Raw genomic sequence first — 21,311 nt, forward strand, 5'->3', positions numbered from 1 at the left:
AACAACAGCTCTGAGTGCGGAGCATCGTGTCCGCCGTTCGTCTGTTTGGCCTCATTAAAACTCCATAAACACGCGGCATATTCATTGCGTGTGTGAACAAAAAAGGACTAATAAGAACTAGCCCTTTTTTGTTCTTGTGGTAAAAATTGTGATCAGATAAGTATACAACTACAATGATTATACACAGTAATGACATAGGTGATTAGTTGTGATATAAAATTAACTACAAGACTCTTAGCTTAGCTCATATAGCCCATTGATACCAGCCATCCTTGATTATATTGCCGTTCCCTACTAAGCTAGTCCAGACAGCTTTACCTCACTTATTCCACTAGCACTTCCTGCCCATCCCAGTGTCAGGTCTACCCTTGTGTGTCTCCACTGTCCAGACCAGGGTCAACCAATATCAACCAGGTACAAGTTTTGGGACCATGCTCAACCCGGGCACGTTAAACTGTTACTAACGTGACTGATTTGCCAGAGGAGAGAGGACAACCATCACTAAAACAGGGATGGCCTTCCAGATTGAATATTTCACATCATACCGCTATTGAGTGGCCATACCGCCTTTGCTCTGCCCAATCCCATCAGACCTTGGAAGCTAAGCAGGGAAGGGCCTGGCAGGACTTGGATGGAGACCGCTTGGTAACACCAGGAAGCCTAGCGAATGTAGTGAGTGAGTGAGTGGTGGTGGTCGGAGGGGCCGATGGCGCAGACTGGTTGCCTCGCTTCCGTCAGTCTACCCCAGGGCAGCTGTGGCTACAAAAGTAGCTTGCCACCACCGAGTATGGAGTGAACGAATGGAGCAATGTAAATCGTCCAGAAAAGCGCTATATAAAACATATGCATTATTATTGAAAAAGGTGATTTTGTCAATGGTAGCACTTAGCCACTGCTAGCACAACGTAAGCTGGTGTTAGCATAAGCACGTAGCTTACCTTCATAGTTTGTCTTTTCGCTGCTTCTTTCCTCTAGTTTTGACCTCTGAATAATTCCATAAACCGCATCATAAGACTGTCCAGTGTTTTCATCGCGGCTCACAAAACTTTCACCGTTGTTCTGTTGTTCCACTCCTTAATGTGTATTCCAGTGTCGATCATGAATAATGAACCAAAGTCTGTGACCTTGCTGAAAGCACTCCACCTCCGATCAAACAGTGGCTATAGACGCTGCTGCAAAGTGACACAGTAGCTACAGTTTTCTTGCTTGATGTTCAGCTTTTGCACATACTTTGGCGTGGAGTGGATTTTGTGGGCTACTGTTGTGATTTCCCTTCAGTCTTCATTATCTCTTAAAACGCGCCTTTGGATTTTGTTTGAGCACTTCTAATTAAATTGCGACCTAAATAGACTGCTAAACTTTTTCTCCCTCCAGTGTTGAGTCAAAACTTCTCCCTCCACTCCCACATCCTCCCGACTTTCGTCTCCGATGGCTAAATTCAGAGCTTTTGCGGATGTTTTGCTCCTATGTGTGTGTGGCACATTTGTGTCTCGTTTGAAAGGGCTCTTGTTTGTTCCACGAATGTTGTGGAACGTGCTTATGAACGCATCTCAGTGAAGAAAAGCCAGGAAGAGATTTTAATCACTTTTACCTTGACCCCCAAATGAACCGAGCACATTTTTTCCAGTTTGGCTTTAACCAAACCTAGAGGCTTCTTGAAAAAAGTGTCAAAATAGCAACAAAAGTCTGACAAAACCGTAATAAAAGCACAACCTTTGAGAAATGGGTAAAGCTGAACTGGAGAAAACACACTGCGGGGTTAAGAAGTTAAGCAGCTTCTCTGTTTGAGAAATTTACAATGCCTTTAAGGACTAGAATCTCCAATCCATTGTGGTCAGGCAAACAAGGCCCACACACAACATTCTGCACAGACGAAACAGCCCTCACTCCCACTTGTACCGGTTTATTTGTTTTGACAGCTGGCATAATCACCTACTGTCCGGGCGCGGCTCGTCGGTCCTGCTCTTAATATGTATCAGCCACTTTGTATTTGCTTCAATTTGTCCCCTCTCACATGCTCACTTCAGGACCAACATTTCCCATTTCCTTAATTACATAACAATAGGATTTTAATATAGCTGCCCGCTTGACATTTCTAGAGATTACTTTAAGTCTGCAGCAAAGAGAATGAACGCATTCTTCCACCGCGCGACACTCTGAAGAAGATAATTATGATGATGTAAGAGGTTAATGCAGTCCGTTGTGGTATGTGGGTGATAATAAGGGAGGCAGATGAGTGCTATCTAGGCTCCGTGTTAAATGGGGACGTGAGCGCTTTGAGTGATGGGCATGGCTCAGGTGATGCACTTGCACCGGGGGGGGGATAATGTTGGTAAATGGTTGGCATCGCATGGAAGCTTTTCTCTGGAGAGTTGGCTGATGAAATGCCTGGAGACGTGCATTTCTTTTCTAGCTTTTTTACTTCTGGGCATATTTGAAAAGATCATAGACAAAAGCTCTAAATCGGTGATAGTTCAGCAGCAGGCCCAATTCAAGCCAAGTCGGAAGGAGTTTATCTTGTTTCTACCTTCAATCTTCCTCAACTGTTAGAGACTCATAAATGACCTGGTATCTGCTGGATAACTGACTTGGAACGGAAAAGGCTAAGACTTGTTGAATCTGAATTATAAGGCCCTCATGATGAGCCAGTGACGGGTTTTCCTTTCTTTACAAAAACGGCTTCTTTCACAACCCTCTCAAACCTTCAATCTTCTCCTCGGCTGAAATGCATATGAGGCAACAGTGGCTCAGATGGTAGAGCTATAATACCAGCTATAAAGTCGTCCTATAATCCAGAAGTTGACGTGTCAAATCCCAACACTTGTGTGTATGAATTCCTTTTTGTGAGTGAGTGGTTGGTGGTGGTCAGAGGGGTTGATGCAGCTTGGGTGCCTCGCTTACGTCAGTCTACCCCAGGGCAGCTGAGCTACAATAGTGCTACAATAGCAGCTAATTACGACCAAGAATGGAATGAATGAATCAGATGTAGGGCTGTCTAAAGGTACACACCTAACCGGATGAATCGCACTATCTATTCGCTCGCATGTGTTCACTTCAGGAAGAGCCACTGCTGCTGCGCAATTCTGTAAAACAAACTCTGTGTTGCCCCTGCTAAACACTAAGATGTGAATGAAAATTGTTTCCTGATTATTTGCTTGTGCTTTGGTGACAGTGGAACAGTTTTACTAACTTTCTCTGACACTTCCACATCCCTGCTGCCTCTCCTGGATATTATTTCAATATGGGAGGGTTTAGAGTGTGTAGTACCTGTCTGTCCATGAAATCCCCTTTAAAGGAGCTATATCATGCTATTTTAGCCATTCCAAAGTTAAGTATAGGCATTTATATGAATGATTGTACCTCTACCACTATGGAGCACTCATTTTTGTGATAAATATAAGTGTTTTCTGGAGGTATTTTTCGAACCCGGAAGACACAACGCTTCGATTCAGTTAACTCCGCCCCCTCTCTCCGCGCATACAACTTTACCGTAATATAAATAAACAGCAATAAGTGAAATTGCTTCACGATGCAGTTATACGGAGTCGACATCTGCAACACAGCTTCATAAATGGCTAACACACATGCTAATATGCTAACACACGTGCTAATATGCTAACACACAAGCTAACCCGCGTTTGGATTGACTCACCGCTCTGGTCCATCGCTGTTTACATTGTGGGACTCGCGTTGGTTATAAAAGTGAATCCACTTTGATTCAGGCGAAGGTTCACCAAACATCCATCAGTGACAGTCACAGAAAAACAATATTTTGGCTGATAGTCGCTGAATCCCGGAGAAAAAAACAGCTGAGTGGCCTCTTCCTGAAAAAGGTTGAATAAACTCCCCAAACGCGCTTCTTTTTCTCCGTGACATTATCGTTAGGTAAGAATAAAGAACAGGTGTGTCCAGAGTAGGTAACGAGCTCCATCTTCACAGCTGCAGCGCAAACATGACTGATCTGTTCAGACGCTCAGGGGTGTGTTTGTTTTGGCCACAGCTGACCTGGAAGCACCTCGGGCACATCCTTTTTTATTTTTTAAATTATTATTTTTTTATTTATTTTTTTCTCTTTGTTTCTCTCTTACGACAGAAAAAATGAAAACGCTGTTTTACAAATTAAAATCAGGCCGTAAGCATAGAATTAAGACATTACATTACAGACGTCGAGCACTTCCGTTCCGCTGTTACGACACAACTGAACACTCAGTCGTTCACCAGGAGAGGGAGGAGCAGCTGCTCAGAGCAGGATTCAGGAGGATTACTGAGAGCTGCGTGAATGAAGCCACAAACCACTCTGGGGGTGTTTTTGATAAGGAAATAGCATAACAACATGACTAAAAGCTCCAAAAAGTCGATTTTGCAGGATATAGGACCTTTAAAACATGTTTGTAATCCAGTGCGTTCTTTATTGTGTCCGTGTTTTCAGAAGTTTATTGAAGCGTATAATTCCTCTGATCCGAATGCCTGGGCTCGGGAAAGGCAAATGGCTTCTAGAAAAACGAACTTGTTCCACCGTTACTGACTCATGATCAGTAACAGCGTGATGAGGGAGCGGCCGTTTACCTGGAAAAAGGATTTGTGGAAAATTGTATTGTTTGATTTTGAACGCTAGTGTTTCTGTCTGTCTCTGTCTCTTTAAGAACCTCTGACCCTTTCAGACACGCCCCCTCCACACGCTGTCTGTGGCATCAGTGGGGAGGGGGTTCTGCTGAGGAGCAGTGGTTGGTTACTCGGCTGGTGACGAAAGCTCGGAGGCGTCTCCAGGAGGTGGGGGCGTTCCTAGGAGGACTCAGGCAAACCTATCCCTAAAATGGCTGCCATCAGAGTTTTTACAGATTACTCAAAAATACGTGAATGTGCCAAGGCAACACTTCAGGCATGTTTTTAATGAGGGAATGACATAATATCATGATGTAAAGCTTGAAAAAGTCGATTTTGCATAATACCCCCCCTTTAAATTAAATGTCATTTATGGCACGTGTGAGCACCTTCCACATTGACTAACACAGTAATCCCCCGCACCTACCGCAGGATCCATGTTAGGCGTGTCAGCACCTTTAGAGCTACAATTGTTTTCTCCCGCAGTGTCACAGTGAACTGAATGAACCGCAATGCTTTGTAGATCCAGGCCTGGGGGTGGATGCTCGAGAGGCTTTGTAGTGATTTTGGTTTTCATTTGCTATATTATATATTTATTATGACGACGACTGATTCTCTTGGTGAGGCGTCTTGGCCACGGATCATGCCTTAAGAAGTACACCTTCCTTTGATGGAGCAACACTAAACCCACTGAGACACTGTCACATACATACTTGAAGAAACAGAAAGAAGTTATATTATACACTTGAGACTTTCTATGAGACAAAACAAACTTAACGCCAATGTGTGTTTTTTTTTTCCTGGACTTGTGCTGTCTTTGTTTACACCCAGTAGGTGCCAAGAAAATGGAGTGCCAAGACAAATGATGTTGCATGAGCCAAACGCAGTGGTATATAGGACATTAATCGGAACTTTTTGACTTTCAAGTTGTACTTTTTATTACTGCTACTGTGCTTTGTATATATTTAACTGTGACCTTCAGATACTTGGAATGCACTGAGTTTCTTGGTGAGCATTTTTAAGCTGAAACTTTCCTGTTATCTGATGGATGGAAGGACAAAGAATGACGGGGGCAGACACCATACTGCATTTTCAGTCTCTCCGAAGCTGTTTTTTGTTGATGTTGGTAAAAACCCATTCGACTTGATTTGCAGCGATACAGACAACAGAGATAACTTAGCATTTTCAACAATAAGTTAGGGAGTTTTATGCTTTTTGAATGTACTTGGTAATAGCCTCAGGCACGTCTTACAATTTGTTTGAAAATGCAACATACGTAGATCTTAAAGAGCTAAAATATCCATTATCTTGCTTCCTTAGCTGTTGCAAAGAAGAGGAGGGGGGAAAAAAACAGAAAACAAATGGCGGCCTCACGTTGCTTCGGCGAGTGTTTTCCCTCCGCGATGCAAAAGATCGAGAGGTGAGAAAAGCATTTCCTGGAGACGTAGGACCTCAGTAGAAGCTTTACCGAATGCGGGTGCTCTCCATGCACTGCCACCAGTGTGCTATGAAAAAACACTGGAAAAGACTCAAAGATTAATCAAAGACGCGCTAGCAGCTCGAAACGCATATCCAGGTGTATTTTTGATGAGAGAGCAACATTGTAACCTGGTAAAGAGCTCTAAAAAGTCGATTTTGCGTATTACCTGTGACCGATCCAAGTGGTCCGAATGTAAACCCACGGCCGACACCGGAGCCTTTCCCACAACATCTCGTCACCACTTCTTATCAGTAAACACCATTGTCCTGTACTTTCCCGCCGTGGGCTTCCATTCAGCGGCCCCTCTCTGTTATTCGGAGTCTTCAGGAGTGATGCAGTGACAAAACGTTGTCAATCAGGCCCTGTTTCATGAGCACTTGAGATTCCCGGACAGCTCTGCCGGTGTGAACACATCTAAGCCAATGAAGCCAAGGTCTCCCGAAGCGTGTGAGCGGGGGACCTGCCCGGACTGCTAATGCGACGCAAGACGCTTAACTGTCGACTTAAGGAAATGCCGGGGATAAAGCAGTGTTTTTCTTTTGAGGTGAAGCTACCATTGCCAGTGGTAGTGGAATGAATGCCGAGATTGTGAATGTGGACAGGCTATTTGTCAAGTCTTTCAATTAGCAGGGGGGCAGAATGCGGTGTGTTCGCTGGAATGCCGGGTTCGGAGATATGAATGGGTAAACAGAGCTATTTAGCACGACGCTAATCACCAGACTTGGCGCTGGCGTGAATAAATCGAGCTCCCATTGACACTGCGTCGCACTTGAGCAACAGAGGGGCTCATTGTTTTAAGATACTTTAGCGCAGAGCGGAGAGGGTAAAGGGTCAGGTCACCGTGGCATGGGGAAATGCAAATGAATTGTTTTTAAAGGTACAATCTTCACTTTTTGGAGCTTTTTGACCGTGTTACGCTGGTCTTCCTAATCAAAAACATGCCCGGAGGTGTTTAGTATTATTCGTACTCTCCTCAGAGCTCAAAATCCTGTTAACTGAGCAAGTGTCCTCCTTGTTTTGGGATGTCCATGCGCATTCACCATCTCATTATCATTATTTCATCGCTTATATTGCCTTTACTGACATGGATCAAAAATATTTTTTTTCTTTTTTTGGATCCTTGCCCCTGCAGTATCCCAGTATCCCAAGACTTTCTTACCACTGTGGTTCAACAGTGGTGTGTGTTAGAATCCAAAGGAATGGGATGGCTGGATTTTTAGGTTCCTTTGTTTTCAGATGGGAGTGTATAGATTGATTAGGTGTGTGTGGTTAACAGACTAGTCACATTGGATTACTGTAATGACACAAATAACAATAAAGATAATAATAGTGATAATAATAGTGCAAATATAACATGGGGAAAATGTGAGCTTAACCAAAAACAATGTGGGTGAAATTGACCATATATTCACCATAATAATGGAGTCCCGTGCACTTATAGGCCCCAAAGCCTTCATTACAAGCAGAACTACTGCTACAACACATAAATGGGCACATCTCTCACTATATCAACATAACTTGTTTGGTTTTTTGTGTAACGTCTTTGATGGGTAGATGTTGTTTTGTAAACAGGGTAGGAAAAATAAGCCACGGCTTCAGCCTACACCTTTTCGGTTACCCGCCTTGTCTGTGATGAATTTGCAGTACATACTGTACTTTTTGTTTTATGTTTTTGTAACCGAATAAACATTCATTCACTTAAATATATATGACTGCTTAAGGATAATAGGATGCCATCGACCAAATAAACGTTAAATAAAATAATGATGAACAGGGAAAATAACATCCACAAGGTAATTTACAGCCACGCTCTAACACCCACCTGTCTCATGGACGAACAGTCTGCAGGGAAAAGATAATGAGGGAACTTGCAACTATCGCCGATGCTCAGGGCCAACTAACAAAGCACTGAAAACTTTTCTTACTCACAAAACGCCCCTAGTGGTCGGGCTAGGAACTGCACCCAAAACTAAAATGTCGTATCGTCTTTACAGGATTTCGCTTGCATTTCACTGGAGTCAAGAATAAAAAGTGAACATATAAAAAAGCAGTTTAAGACATGTCAAAGGTATAACTGTATGCAAAGATCGATACTTTGGTGTAAGAACAGGTGCGTCATACTGTATTTCTCATTTCATCTGGAAAGCTGTCGCGCAATTTTCCGACTTTGAAATGCAACCGGTGCCACACTTTTACTTTTACGTGTCTAAACAGCTGAAGTAGTGCGACGGCATCTTGGGAAACCTCCATATGTGTGTTTGGGTTTGTTTTTTTCCTTGTGTCTGAGTGGGGCGGAGCTGAAGGCCATGAGGTGACATTCTGTGGCATTTGACTGTGTTATGTCACTATTGGAACATGAAAGGTCGTGTCATTAGAGAGTTAGCCACTGACATCTGACTGGGTACACAACAGCTCCACAGGGGATTGTGGAGACTTGCCCCGTGTTTTCAGATGAAGTGCAAGAGCCCGTGTATCTTCTTCATCAGCGCTAATGAATCATATGAGCTAGTCTGTGAGAGTAGATCTGTGATATCTGACCCAAATGACAGTTCCACAGTTTGCCTGTGCAACTTCAAATAAAACAAAAACAATGTTGTGCTTAGCGATGACGTCCTTTATTATCATGAGGACAATAAAAAAGATTGTTGCCCCATGTTCTTCAGTCTAGTTAAGTTAGTATCTGTAGATTTGTGTCTTGAATATTGCAATATTTTACTCAACCATTTCTATCAAGAACAAAAATCATAAGCAATTCAGTTTTCACAACAGCTGGTGGAAGCCATTTTGAAAATCATAACTAAATATAAACTTTAATAATACGTATGTGCAAGGCCTGACCAAAGAATTAAAATCGCCATAATAAAAGATCACATGCTCTAATTGAGGCATTGTTTCAGTAAGCTAATGTGATGTCAAAAAGATCCAGTGTCACCATTATCTTGTATTGATGACAGGAGAGTGTGACCACTGCGCAAAGCCTCCTCCAGCACATTCCAAAGATTCTCAATGGGGTTAAGATCTGGACTCTGGTGGCAAATCCATGTGTGAAATTGATGTCTCATGCTACCCGATCCACTCTTTAACAATGTGAGCCCGATTAATCACCTTGGTAGAAGCCCGTGCCATCAGGGAAGACGAAATCCATTAATGGAATAACCTGGTCATTCAGGATGTTCAGGTCGTCAGCTGATCTTACTCTTTGAGCAAACCCAGATCATGTTTGTTTGTCTGGCAGTGTATAAAAACAGTTGAAAGTAATCCAATGAAACTCCACAGAACATGGATTGGAGTGAAACAGTTGTGGAAAAAGGCAAAAGCTACATCAGTAACACATGCTTTCTATCGATCGTCACTGAAATGATGAGGTGGATGTGGATGGGCATCATGAAAGTAGCTCAGAGCTATTCCTGAGGAGAAGAGGGGCATCACTTCATGACATCAGCTGGTGAAACTGAGCTTTTAGACGTCTTAAAAAGAGTAGGGATTAGTCCTGCAGAATTACTCAAGCATTCATGAGTAAGTCAACACAAAGCTCAACAGTGTGGGCCCTAAATAGCGTTTTCTGGTGTTCAGCTGTTTGTCATTTCTAGGGCTGAATCAAAACCGTAAACGCAGTTAGCTTCAGGGTCTGTGCAGTTCGATGTGTCCTGATGCTGCAGGTTGTGTGACTGATCTAAAACAGCGGTCCGCGGTGGCTGATAATTGGACCGGGGCTGAGGGACAGTTGTGATGTGGTAGCGTTGGGACGAGGGTGGACGCCTCAGGGACACACATGGACATGCGCAGGATCAACGTGTGGACGGGAACATGTCCGCAGAGACCAGCAGACCGACTTTCATAGCAGTAGATTTAGAAAGTTCATTTGCAGATGCAGTGTGGCGCATATGGGTCTGGGTGGTGTCACTTTATTTATACATTTATAGCACATTCAAGTAACATTAACTCCAACAAAGTCTCCAAAGTACTGAAATAGAGGTAATTTGCAGTGTCCTCAAACTGTTGACTGCAGGGTTAAGAATAGTTGGAAAAGTTTCAATAAGCGTAGAGAGTCTATTTTTATTGTAAAAGTGCATACATTCATGAGTGTCATCACTGCAGGTGTCGTTGCAAGTTGCAATTTTTTTTACTCATTAATTGCACGTGAGAGTAAATACTACGCTGACAGAAAAAAACAAAGGGATAGAGGGATATTGTTCATCCAATTACACAATGGAGATCATTTTTTTCACGCAAACTTGGCTGTGAATACTGTTTAAGTGGTGCTAGCCCACAGTTAGCTTTGTCCGTTAGCCTGTTAGCTTCTTCTTCGTGATGCCATTAGTGTGTATTGGTGGCTCCAACCCGGTGGCAGCGAAGTTGCAGGTGTGGTTTTCTCGCCGGAGACACCAGGGGGAGATGAAAACCCCCCAATCACCCCATTAACACTTGTATTACCCCCAGAGGGACTACGGAAAGGATTTATTAAGGTAAACAAGTTACGTTGTACTGCTTTTATAAAAACCCTTTAACCTGTTTGATTTAAAGGGACTATACGGAGTTTAAAAATGAAGTATTTTCCTCCCCCTACATGTTCCAACAATGTCCTAATGTGTAGAATGAGCTCAGACCTGTTCACCACAACTGCCTCTAAAATCCTGCACTGTCGCTCAGAAAGGTGTTACTTCGGGTCTGAAGTGCCTTCATGCACGAGCTTAATATAGAAGGTGCAGTTACACGTATGACCTGAGGTGGCAGCAGTGAGCATAAAATGGCTAACTTGCATCTAGCGCCTTTAAGTATTCTAAACTTATACTAGTCAGGTAGCTAGCCAGTGATGCTAAAACGTATTGTACATTTATTTGACCATCCAAGTAGCACCAGGCTGAGGTCAAGATGAAATAATAACCTAAAATTGGACTAAACTGTGTCTAAACTTTGTGTCAGCCATGTTTAAAACAAAGAGTCTGAAACTGTAAATAACCTGCGACCGGCTTAAGAAGCTCAAGCTTGGTACATGCTATTGTATATGTTGTCTTGTTTTAGTATGGAGGTTCAGAAACCATCAATAGTCCTTAAAGTGAACCAAACACATTAGAAAACTGTTTGGAATAGAATTATAGAATTATATAACTAAAAAATTGGTTTGACGTGAATAAATTGTCACTTAACTTAGATAAAACAAAATTTATGGTATTTAGTAATAAGGAGATAAATGATGAGATCAAGATCAATATTAATGAAAATGAAATAGAAAGAGTACATCATATAACATTTCTTGAGTGATTATTGATTGTAAAATGACATGGAAACCACATATTTTAAACACACAAAAGAAAGTATCCAAAACTATTGCAATTTTGTATGAATTGCAATATATTTTCAACAAAAAAGCATTACATTTACTTTATGGTTCTCTTGTCACACCGTACCTAACGTATGGCAGAGAGATTTGGGGAAATACTTATAAAACTGGAACCAATCCAATTTTCCTACTACAAAAGAAGATCATCAGATTAATTAATTATGCACCTTACAATTCACCAAGTCATTCACTGTTTATCCAATCAAAAATCCTGAAGTTCTATGACTTAGTCGATTTGTGAACGGCAAAGTTCATTTACCAAGTTAAACAAAATGAAATCCCTAAATCCTTGCAAATATTGTTTACCCAGCGAGAAAGTAACTATAATCTCAGAGGAACATATATATTTAATCAACCGCAAGTACATTCTACACTGTTTATCAAGCAAAGGAGTTAAATTATGGAATAGCTGCTGCAATGAGTTAAAACAAGCTACGTCTCTTTTTCAGTTCAAAAATATTTACAAGAGAATAATAATGGAAAAATATTTGACAGAATGAAAATTAATTAAATATGCTTCTGGAGCAGACAATGGTCCACCTGTGTTAATTCAGCGAACGGATGGTTATTACCATTAACGTGCTGCATTTATGATTGAATGATGAAAAGTGAAGGGCAGGGACAATAAGCTTTAGCTTCTGCCTGCGCCTGCTCATTTGTTGTGTTCATGGCTTGACTTGTATGTTTTGAATGTTTTGAATCATTTGTAAATGACCAAACCGAAATAAACCAAACCAAACCAAATAATGAATGTGTCGATCTTTTGTGGCATGGTAAGTATATTGTATCTGGTCATAAAAAAGCATTCAATTTGACTTGCATGTTGATTGATTTCTTGTGTTTCCTAAGAATGATCCTGCGTGCAGCTTTCCAAGTGCTAGAGGGAGAAAGAAATGATATCCACATCCCTATTCCCCTCCTGTTACATCACAAGAAAGAAAGCATCTATTTGGACACTGCAGTTTCCAAAATTCGCCAGCTCCAGGAACACTTTCTCGCTCTCATGACTGTCTTCTGACCGTGTCCACACAGCTCTATTCCTGATGCGTCTCACATTCCCGGAGTCCTTAGCTCGCCGAGTGAAGAGGAGTCCCACCGGGCTGCACTGAGCTGATGGGAGGAGACAGGCCCTCAGCGGGAGAGGGTCCACGCGGCGCCCATGGGGTAAGGCGAAGGACTGCACCCACACAGCTAAATCAACTTCAAAACAACAAGAAGAAAGCAAGACAGAACGAAGAGCAAGGCGAAAAGTTTTTCTTCCTGCATATACAGTAGGGACCACATCACTTCCACTTTGTACTTCAAGGTTAAGTGACTCGGTTTGTTTCAGCTCGCGCTCTTGCGTCATTGGAGTTTAGCATGAACTTGAAAAGCACCTGCAGGGGGAAGTTTGGAAGTTTTGATCCTGCAACTTCTCAGACTTTTACCCGTCTTTCAAAATGCAGAGGCGCGTGGATTATCAATATATATCCATGGAAAAAGAGTGTTGCCAGGGAAGGTAAACTGAAGTCCAACCAAACTGCAGAGTGGGCGGTGACACGTACCAGTGCACAGGTGTTGAAGGTTGCACACACAATCCCTTTGAAGTACTGTTACTTGAGTGAAACAATCCTTCTCTCCTCCCACTGTGAATATTCATGGTTCCATTTGAAAAGAGATATCAAGTTTGTCCTTGTTCCAAAACTTCATTTTTATTGTGTTGGAGTAGTAATAAGAATGATCAGATTTGTGTTTTGACATTGTTTTATGTTGCGTCTACTGTTGCCAATTCTAAACATGCTCCTAATGAGCAGCTCAACACAGGAAATGCTATTTTTGCGCTGGGTAATAAAAGAATGGATTTGGATGAGGACCTAAACTATTTAAAACACATACATATTTGGCAGCCTTTAGTCAACATCTCCATGGAGACGAGCTGGAGACGTCCCACAAAAGATCTTTCATAAAACTCTGGATACATGGTCATAAAACGTTGAAACAAATGGCAATTCTGGCGGCCATCTTGTGACTGGCCCTTCTAACCCAGTGCAATGTAATCAAATGGGAAACACCACTAATTTCCTTGACACTGTTAATTTAACTTGAAAGAAAATAACATAATTGCAGTTTTTCAAATGTCATTTCAGTTTTATAGAAGATTTTCTTCTGTCAAACACGTGAAATCATTCAGTTCTATTTATATCAAATATAACATTTGTTTCCTGCTTTCCTGCAGTATTTCTGTTCTTTTTAACATGACATGACCAATATTTCTTAAACATGGGACAGTGAATGAATGCCAGCCATCTGAATGCTAACCCCCCTCACAAACATCCACATTCTGCCGTTGAATCAATGAAAATCTATTTATTGGGTAAAATGTTACAGAGTGTGGCTTTAAGTAATTATTTTGGGTCATGTTTTGGTAAAATGATCCCAAATCAACTTTATTATTCTGCTCAAGTACTTCTGCCGGTAACACTATGATTCGATAGAGGTTAAACGTACAGCCCTAAAGAAAAAGAGTGAGTGTTTTCACTTTTTTTCTTTCCATCGCACATATTTTGATCTGGCACACTGGTTAAGACTTACACTGGATGTTTGTGTCGCTTTCCAAAACCCTGTGTCATGGGTCTGCAAACTTCAACATCAAAAGACTCACTTCAGACAGAACTACTTTTTAGGCCCGAGCGGCCTGGCGTCGCAAGGGCCTATTGTAATCGCAACGCAGGCCAGTGCGCAAAGCGCATGTACCAAGGTGCGCGGAGCGCACGAAAACAGCACGAAGCGCTGTCCCCATGTCAAACGTAAACTCACCGTGTAAAACACTTTATACTTATTATTGCAAGAAAATGAATGGGGTTATATAGTCAACTGTCATACGGAGCCCCACCGCTGTGTGCGGGTCGTAATAAATAAAAATATTATTAAAATATTAGAAATATATCAGACAATATTATTATTTTTCTTTCTTTCTTTCTTTCTTTCTTTCTTTCTTTCTTTCTTTCTTTCTTTCTTTCTTTCTTTCTTTCTTTCTTTCTTTCTTTCTTTCTTTCTTTCTTTCTTTCTTTCTTTCTTTCTTTCTTGGCTGATTATCTTAACTTTGTCCTGAAGATTTAACTGTAGTAGTTCTTGGTCAGCTGCAGAAGAGTTCATGTTCTCGTAAAGTTTCTCAACTTGTCCACGGAGAACGCTTGCTTCCTCCCTAAACCTGTCTGTTTCTTCCATTGCCTTGTCCCGGTCCGTCTTCATTGCTAATGTCTCTTTTTGAAATGTCTGGAACATACGATGAGACTCTTGGAGAGCGCGGAGTCTGTCTCTCACACTCTCCTCCAGGCTGTCGTAATGATTGGTGATTGGTGACTTTGAGCATAACTTGAATCGTTGGTCGAGTCTTTGACCCCGGATGTTGTGATATTGGAATTTTTAAAATGGATGCGATAGCGCCCCCTGCAGAGCACCAAATAAAAATTAATTGAAAAACAAAAGTGAACTTTGTCTTAGACAAATAAAATTTGGCACAGACATCCGTCACGTGACCCCGATCAAAAAAGTCAATGATGGCCATTTTCCTACTGTGTTGCCATGGCAGCGACCCGACATCAAGTTTGGCGTAGCCAAACCAAAATTGGTAGGTACACACCTTCATCATGACTTTCCGAACAAAAAAGTACACTACGTGGTTGCTAGGCAACCAACACAAAGTCGTCCATTTTGGGAAACATTGAGTGATAATTTCTTGCCTTTGCTCTTTTAAAAACTCAACCAAGGGTGTCAGCGACAGCATAACCACGTAGGGCGCGGTAGCGCCCCCCGGTTATTGTGGTGGTGTGCGACGGCGAGCGCAAACCGGCCAACGCAGCTCCCGAGGGCCTCTAAATGCTGCTTGCGGCTTTAATTTAACTTGTTGCTTTTATTAGCATAATTTTTCTGTTTTCTTTTATTACTACAGGATTCTGTGTTCTTAATAAAGCTTGAATGAACTGCAAACAACAAAGCATAAATAATTTTTTATTCATGTCCATTTATACATGAATTCATAAAGGTATAAAGTTAATGTAACTGCTTTAGTTTCGAGGAGATATAAGGGTCTGGGGTAGTTCTTACTTTAGAAAACTTCAACAGAAATGTGCCACTTCTTTACCTCTGGTTCATTTTAGATACGATATTTTAACAGCTTATTATGTTTTCAAACCTTGTAGGCTCGGAATAAAGATAAGCTGTAATATTTATGCACAGAACACTATAGTTAAAGATATATGGTAAAAACACTTTTTTTTTTTTGCAGTCAGCAAGTTTGACCCCATACATTTTTAAACTAAGTCAGCAGATTCTCGTCTATCCCGCTGCTCCGCCCTAAGCCTTTTCCCCAGTCACTTGTTTTGGCGGCTGTGAGCTCGGATTTGCAACATTGACTATTCATAAGGTTCGCTTTTTTAACTAAGCTCAAGTAAATAAAAATACAAACCCCCCCTGGCTTTGCTTATAGTTCTCCTACTGTCCAATGGCATCCGTGGGTCGGATGAACTTGTGGCTCACTGATAACTGTACAGGATGTATCACACCTAAGACTCATAGGTGCTGAGGGTTAGAAGAAAAAAGAAATAGATCTTTCTAACCAATGACAGTGTAAACATATACGTTAAAGGAGATATATTGTGGCATTTTTCTGACATTTAGTGATAATCTATTACACTAATATGTATAGATCGGTGTATAGAGATTTCCAGAGCTCAGAACACACAAAGGCAGAGCAGGATTCCTCAGGCATGTGTGACTCGATCATAAAACCACTCCAAGTACCATAACTACACAGGAAAACCAAATTGAAAGCTCACAAAAGTCGATTTTGCATAATATGTCTCCTGTAAAAGAAATGCTGTGTATTCTGGCTCCTCATTCCCTTCTCTCCTGATGTAAAAGCACGGCTGAATAAATAGCTAAGAGTGCACTTCATTTGAGAGAGATGATATTAAAGCCTTCCTCGTGAACGGCATAATCAGAACATTAGCTCTTGGATTTCATTCACTCATTAGTTGTTACCTACTTCATTCTTGGCAGAGGTGTTTGAATTTAATATTAAGAGTTATGTGATTTGAATTGTTAGTGTGTCGGTGAGATTTCTGGCGGTGTGTTCTCTGACATGCGTTATTTATACTATAAACAAACGCACCAGGATCTGCCGATGGAAGACTCGGGGGCACGGCTGGATAAAAGATCCTGTAGTGTGGCACAGTACAAAGGAAAGGTTTCACTGGTCATTTCTTTTAGTGACCGATGAAAAACAGTTGAAAGGCTTTTATGAAAATCCGCCTCATATTTACATCAAAAACCTGCTGTAAAATTGTAGCATTGAGACGCAGTTTAATGCAATGCTCGATGCACAATGAGCGGTGCCGATCGGCTTTTTTGACCTCAGCGCCTTGAGGTTTGGTAATCGCAGAAGCTAAAGCCTCAATCTTGATTCGATAAAGGTTAATCGTGCAGCCCTAAAGGAAAAGGAGAGTGAGCGTTTTCACCTTTTTTGATGTCTTTCCATCGCACATATGTTTTGATCCAGCACACTGTTTGAGACTTCCACTTTAAACATGATTTATTGTTAAAGATCCCGGCAGAATATACTGGAGGTACAACTGAACAAAGGTAAAAACTAGGTAATCCAGGTACAGGTACGAAAGAAATGAAAACTATCCAGTCCTACAGGAGGGAGGTGATCGCAGGTATGCACCATCTGTCAGGAGGGAACAGCAGCTTTCATCTCCTCTGCCTGTCTGCTCTGAGACTGGTGACCGGACATACACCAGCATCTGATTCTCTGGTTTTGTCTTGGAGCGTTTGTCACTTCCTGGATTAGGTTTTGTGCAGTGACACTGTTGTTGTTCGACACCAGACCCCGACCATGGTCCAGATCGAGGCCACCACATTTCGTCCAGACTATACAGTCTGTGGAAACATTCGCACCTGAGACTCCAAAAGCTTTTATAAACCGGTTCATGTGTGAAAACAACCTAATTACTCGGTGCTAACAGACCTCGACAGCTTTCAGAACATTTGGACTTTAATCATCTGAATAGTTTATACAACTCTCCAGGGCCATACAAACAGAGAAATGTGTTTATAGTTTTTATTTTCACAGCTTTCTCTAAACATGTGACTCTTATTAAAGACGTGTGAATTGATACTAAAGATTAGATATCTTTGATGCAGATGGCAATGCCATGGGGGCGTGGCCTAGCCGAGGGGGAAGGAAACCTCTCATGGGAATCAGAAACTCGTTTTAGCCATTTTTTGGCGCATAAACATATTTATCACACACAAAGTCAAGCCAAAATCAGGTCCATATGGATGTTTTTATTTTTACTGCAAATTGTTCAGTAGGAGCGAAAAAAACTGCATTCGTTTCTAGCATTAGTATATGTAGCGTGAAGCTAAAGTAGATTCCCGGCTAGCATCATAGGAATAAAGTGGCGTTGGATCCTAACGTATGCGGACGGTTACCTGCCGGACTACTTGCTTTTTCGTTTCCCGGTGAGCGTGATTGACAGACGGCATCAACCAATGACAGAAACGCTGGATATGATGCAGGAACAAGCGGCAGGAGGCCTTTTCAAAAACTTTTTTTGTTTCGGAATAGTGCAGTGACAACTCCCGCCTCGCAATCCGTGAGTGGACCGATAGTGGTAAAATCGGATAATGAAACAAAAAACAATTAGATAGTAAAATAGTGGTTTCTTATGTACAATGACGACCAAGGACTTTGTGGGGAGAAAGTATAAACAGGTTTACACCATAGTGCAAGTGGTTGATAAAGTGACGCAGGTAAGTGATTTAAATACAGGGGTTATTGCACATGTTACTTTACAGTCTTGTACAGTCTGACAGCAGTGGGGATGAAGGCCTTGCTCCTTCTTGCACTGCGGGTGTCTCAGTCTGCCACTGAAAGAGCTGCTGAGTTCCTCAACTGTCCCTTGCAGTGGATCAGAGGTGTTGTCCATGATGGAGGTGAGCTTGGTTAATACCCTCCTGTCACTCACCTCCTCCACAGAGTCCAGGGGGCAGCCCAGGACGGAGCTGGCCCTCCTGACCGGCTTGTTCATTCTGTTCTTGTCCCGCTCTGTGCTGCCCGGGGCCCAGCACACGGCAGTGTATGAAGAGCAGACAGAGTCATAAACAGTCCTGAGCAGAGGCCTGCTCACTCCGAGGGACCTCAGTCTCCTCAGAAGGTGGAGGCGACTTTGGTCCTTCCTGTACAGGGCGTTGGTGTTGTGGGACCAGTCCAGTTTTTGTTTAGGTGAACACCCAGGTACTTGAAACTGTCCACCTCCTCAATAAGATATCTTATCTTATCTTGAAACTGTCCACCTCCTCAATGTCCTCCCCCTGGATGTTCAGCGGTGTGTGCGGTAGTGTCTTCCTCCAGTTAGCAAGTCGGCTAGTCCGGGAGACTTTTCAGAGTCTGTTAGCCTGCTCAATGTATTTTTTCTATAACCGTTAGCACATATGCCATCAAACAGTGCAAATTATGATCAATCCGGATGTGATTCTGTGGAGACTTTTAAAAAGCAACTTAAGACTCATCTGTTTAAACAGGCTTTCCAGAGCCAATCGAGCTGTCTCTTTGAATGCATATTTTTTACTGTCTTTTGCTGTTTGTTTTAGTTGTTGTCCACTGTAAAGCACTTTGTGACCTCTGTCTGTGATTCCTATGGTTAGCATTGTCTGTTTTTGAAGTATTTATGGGCTGCTGAACCACTTTGCTCCTTTCCATATCTCTGTCTTTGTTTCCCCCCTCTGGCTGCTTCGAACATGACCATGGGCGATTCCAGAGGTACCGTCTCTGTCTAAACCCTGTGGCCAAACTCCAGAATCGATGCAAATGGGAAAGAATCAATACCCCGGAGTTGGTAAGTTAGTAAGTGAAAAAACCTCGAAGTTACGCTGAGCAAATTTGACTGAGCCACATGTTTGTTAGTGAACTCCCAGCATCATTAGTGCGCTCATTATTACCAGCGCGTCTGCTCCGAGGCCCCTGCTCCAGTCAAGGTGAGGCGTCTGAGTGGTGCCGCACATAACAACATGTTGAAAGGCGCCGTAGCTCGCACTTCAATCCGCCTCCCTCGAGGAAGCGCCGCGGGAGAAAAACACCCCGCTGTAGACGCACAAGAAAGAGCCCAGAACTGTCTGACACCGGGAAAGCACAAGTCACTCACTTTTACTTTGCGCAACTTCATTTCAAAAGGCTGCCAACCGTGTCTGCATCAAACTGGGTCGGCATGTGTGGCGATACCGAGATTCTGATCAAGTGTGGCATTTCTTTTTTTCAATGATCCATTTTTTAAACCTTACTTTTACGCCGCTGGATTGGATAGATACTGTACTTTCTAGTCCACTGCATTTTTACAGAGGCTCCAAAGGAAAAAAAGTGAATTTGTGATTTGTTGTTGTTTTAAAAGCCTAATATTGCTCTCTCTCTGATCAATAGGTGGCGCTGTACAGATGTACCGTCAAATGCTACTGACTCACAATGGGTCGTCGTGCTGCCATACAGACTTGTTTCAGAAGCTGCAAAGTTATTTTTGCTCACACTGATTGAAACCATTTTTTTTAACCTCTTACCCCCCGCCTTAACCGAGCACATTTTCTCCAGTTCAGCTTTACCCAAATCTTAAAGCTGCTTGGGAAAAAAAAGCGTCAAAATAGCGACGAAAACGAGGATGAAAATGCCACAAAAAAGAGACACAAAAAAAGAGACAAAAACACACGGGTCTTAGCTTTCAAATTAGGCGTTACACTGTTACTCCAGTTGAGAAGCTTTTAGATGTAAAGCTGAACTGGAGAAAATGTGCTCGGTTTAGGCTAAGAGGTTAAACAATCTACTTTTATTTTCTACAGCAAATACTTCAGTACTTTCACAGTAATAATTTGGCCGAGCAACTTGTACTTTTATTGGAGTCTGGGACCTGCCATACGAGCGATCATTTCCGTATTTTCCGGCACATGCGCAGTGTCCTTTAGGCAAGAGCTGTTGTCAGTTTAACGGCTGGAAAAACATACGGTTTTGTAGTTCATGTTCATGTTAAAGAGTTACATTTCAGTTCAGTTCCTATGTTTAGAGAGTAGACTGATGAGAGCAACAATCCTGAGTTACTGCATGTGGCAGCAGAGTGAGAGCAAGGCAACAAAAGTAAAGATTGTTAAAGAGGGGGTATTATGCTTTTTTCAATCACAAAGCACCAGTCTATATCACACTACAATGATGACCAAACCTTCTGTTGGTCTGTAAATGCAGTAAATTAGAATAACTGCCTTGTATAAAATTGCTCTCTCAAAATGGCTGTAGCGAATGTCTTGAAATAGGCCTCTGTCTCTTTAAGAACCTCTGAGCCTTTCCGACACGGCCCCTCCACACTCTGTCTGTGGCATCAGTGGGGAGGGGGTTCTGCTGAGGAGCAGTGGTTGGTTACTCGGCTGGTGACGAAAGCTCGGAGGCGTCTCCAGGAGGTGGGGGCGTTCCTAGGAGGACTCAGGCAAACCTATCCCTAAAATGGCCGCCATCAGAGTTTTTACAGATTACTCAAAAATACATGAATGTGCCAAGGCAACACTTCAGGCATGTTTTTAATGAGGGAATGACATAATAACATGATGTAAAGCTTGAAAAAGTTGATTTTGCATAATACCCCCCTTTAAGTGTGCATCGTCATGGTTAACCTTAACTACGCATACCGAGGCACAAGTTATTTTCCCCAAATTCAGAGCCAAACTTGTTTACACACAACCAATGTTTTACTGTTTAAATATTCATTCATTCAAAACATGACTCATTAGTTCTTTTTAAGCACAGAAATTAAAAAGTCACCTTGGTAAGTCTTCAAAAAAAGTAGTCGAAAGTAAACAACTCAAAACCAG

Source organism: Gobius niger (assembly GCF_951799975.1).
Source record: "Gobius niger genome assembly, chromosome: 3".
Classification (NCBI taxonomy): Eukaryota; Metazoa; Chordata; class Actinopteri; order Gobiiformes; family Gobiidae; genus Gobius; species Gobius niger.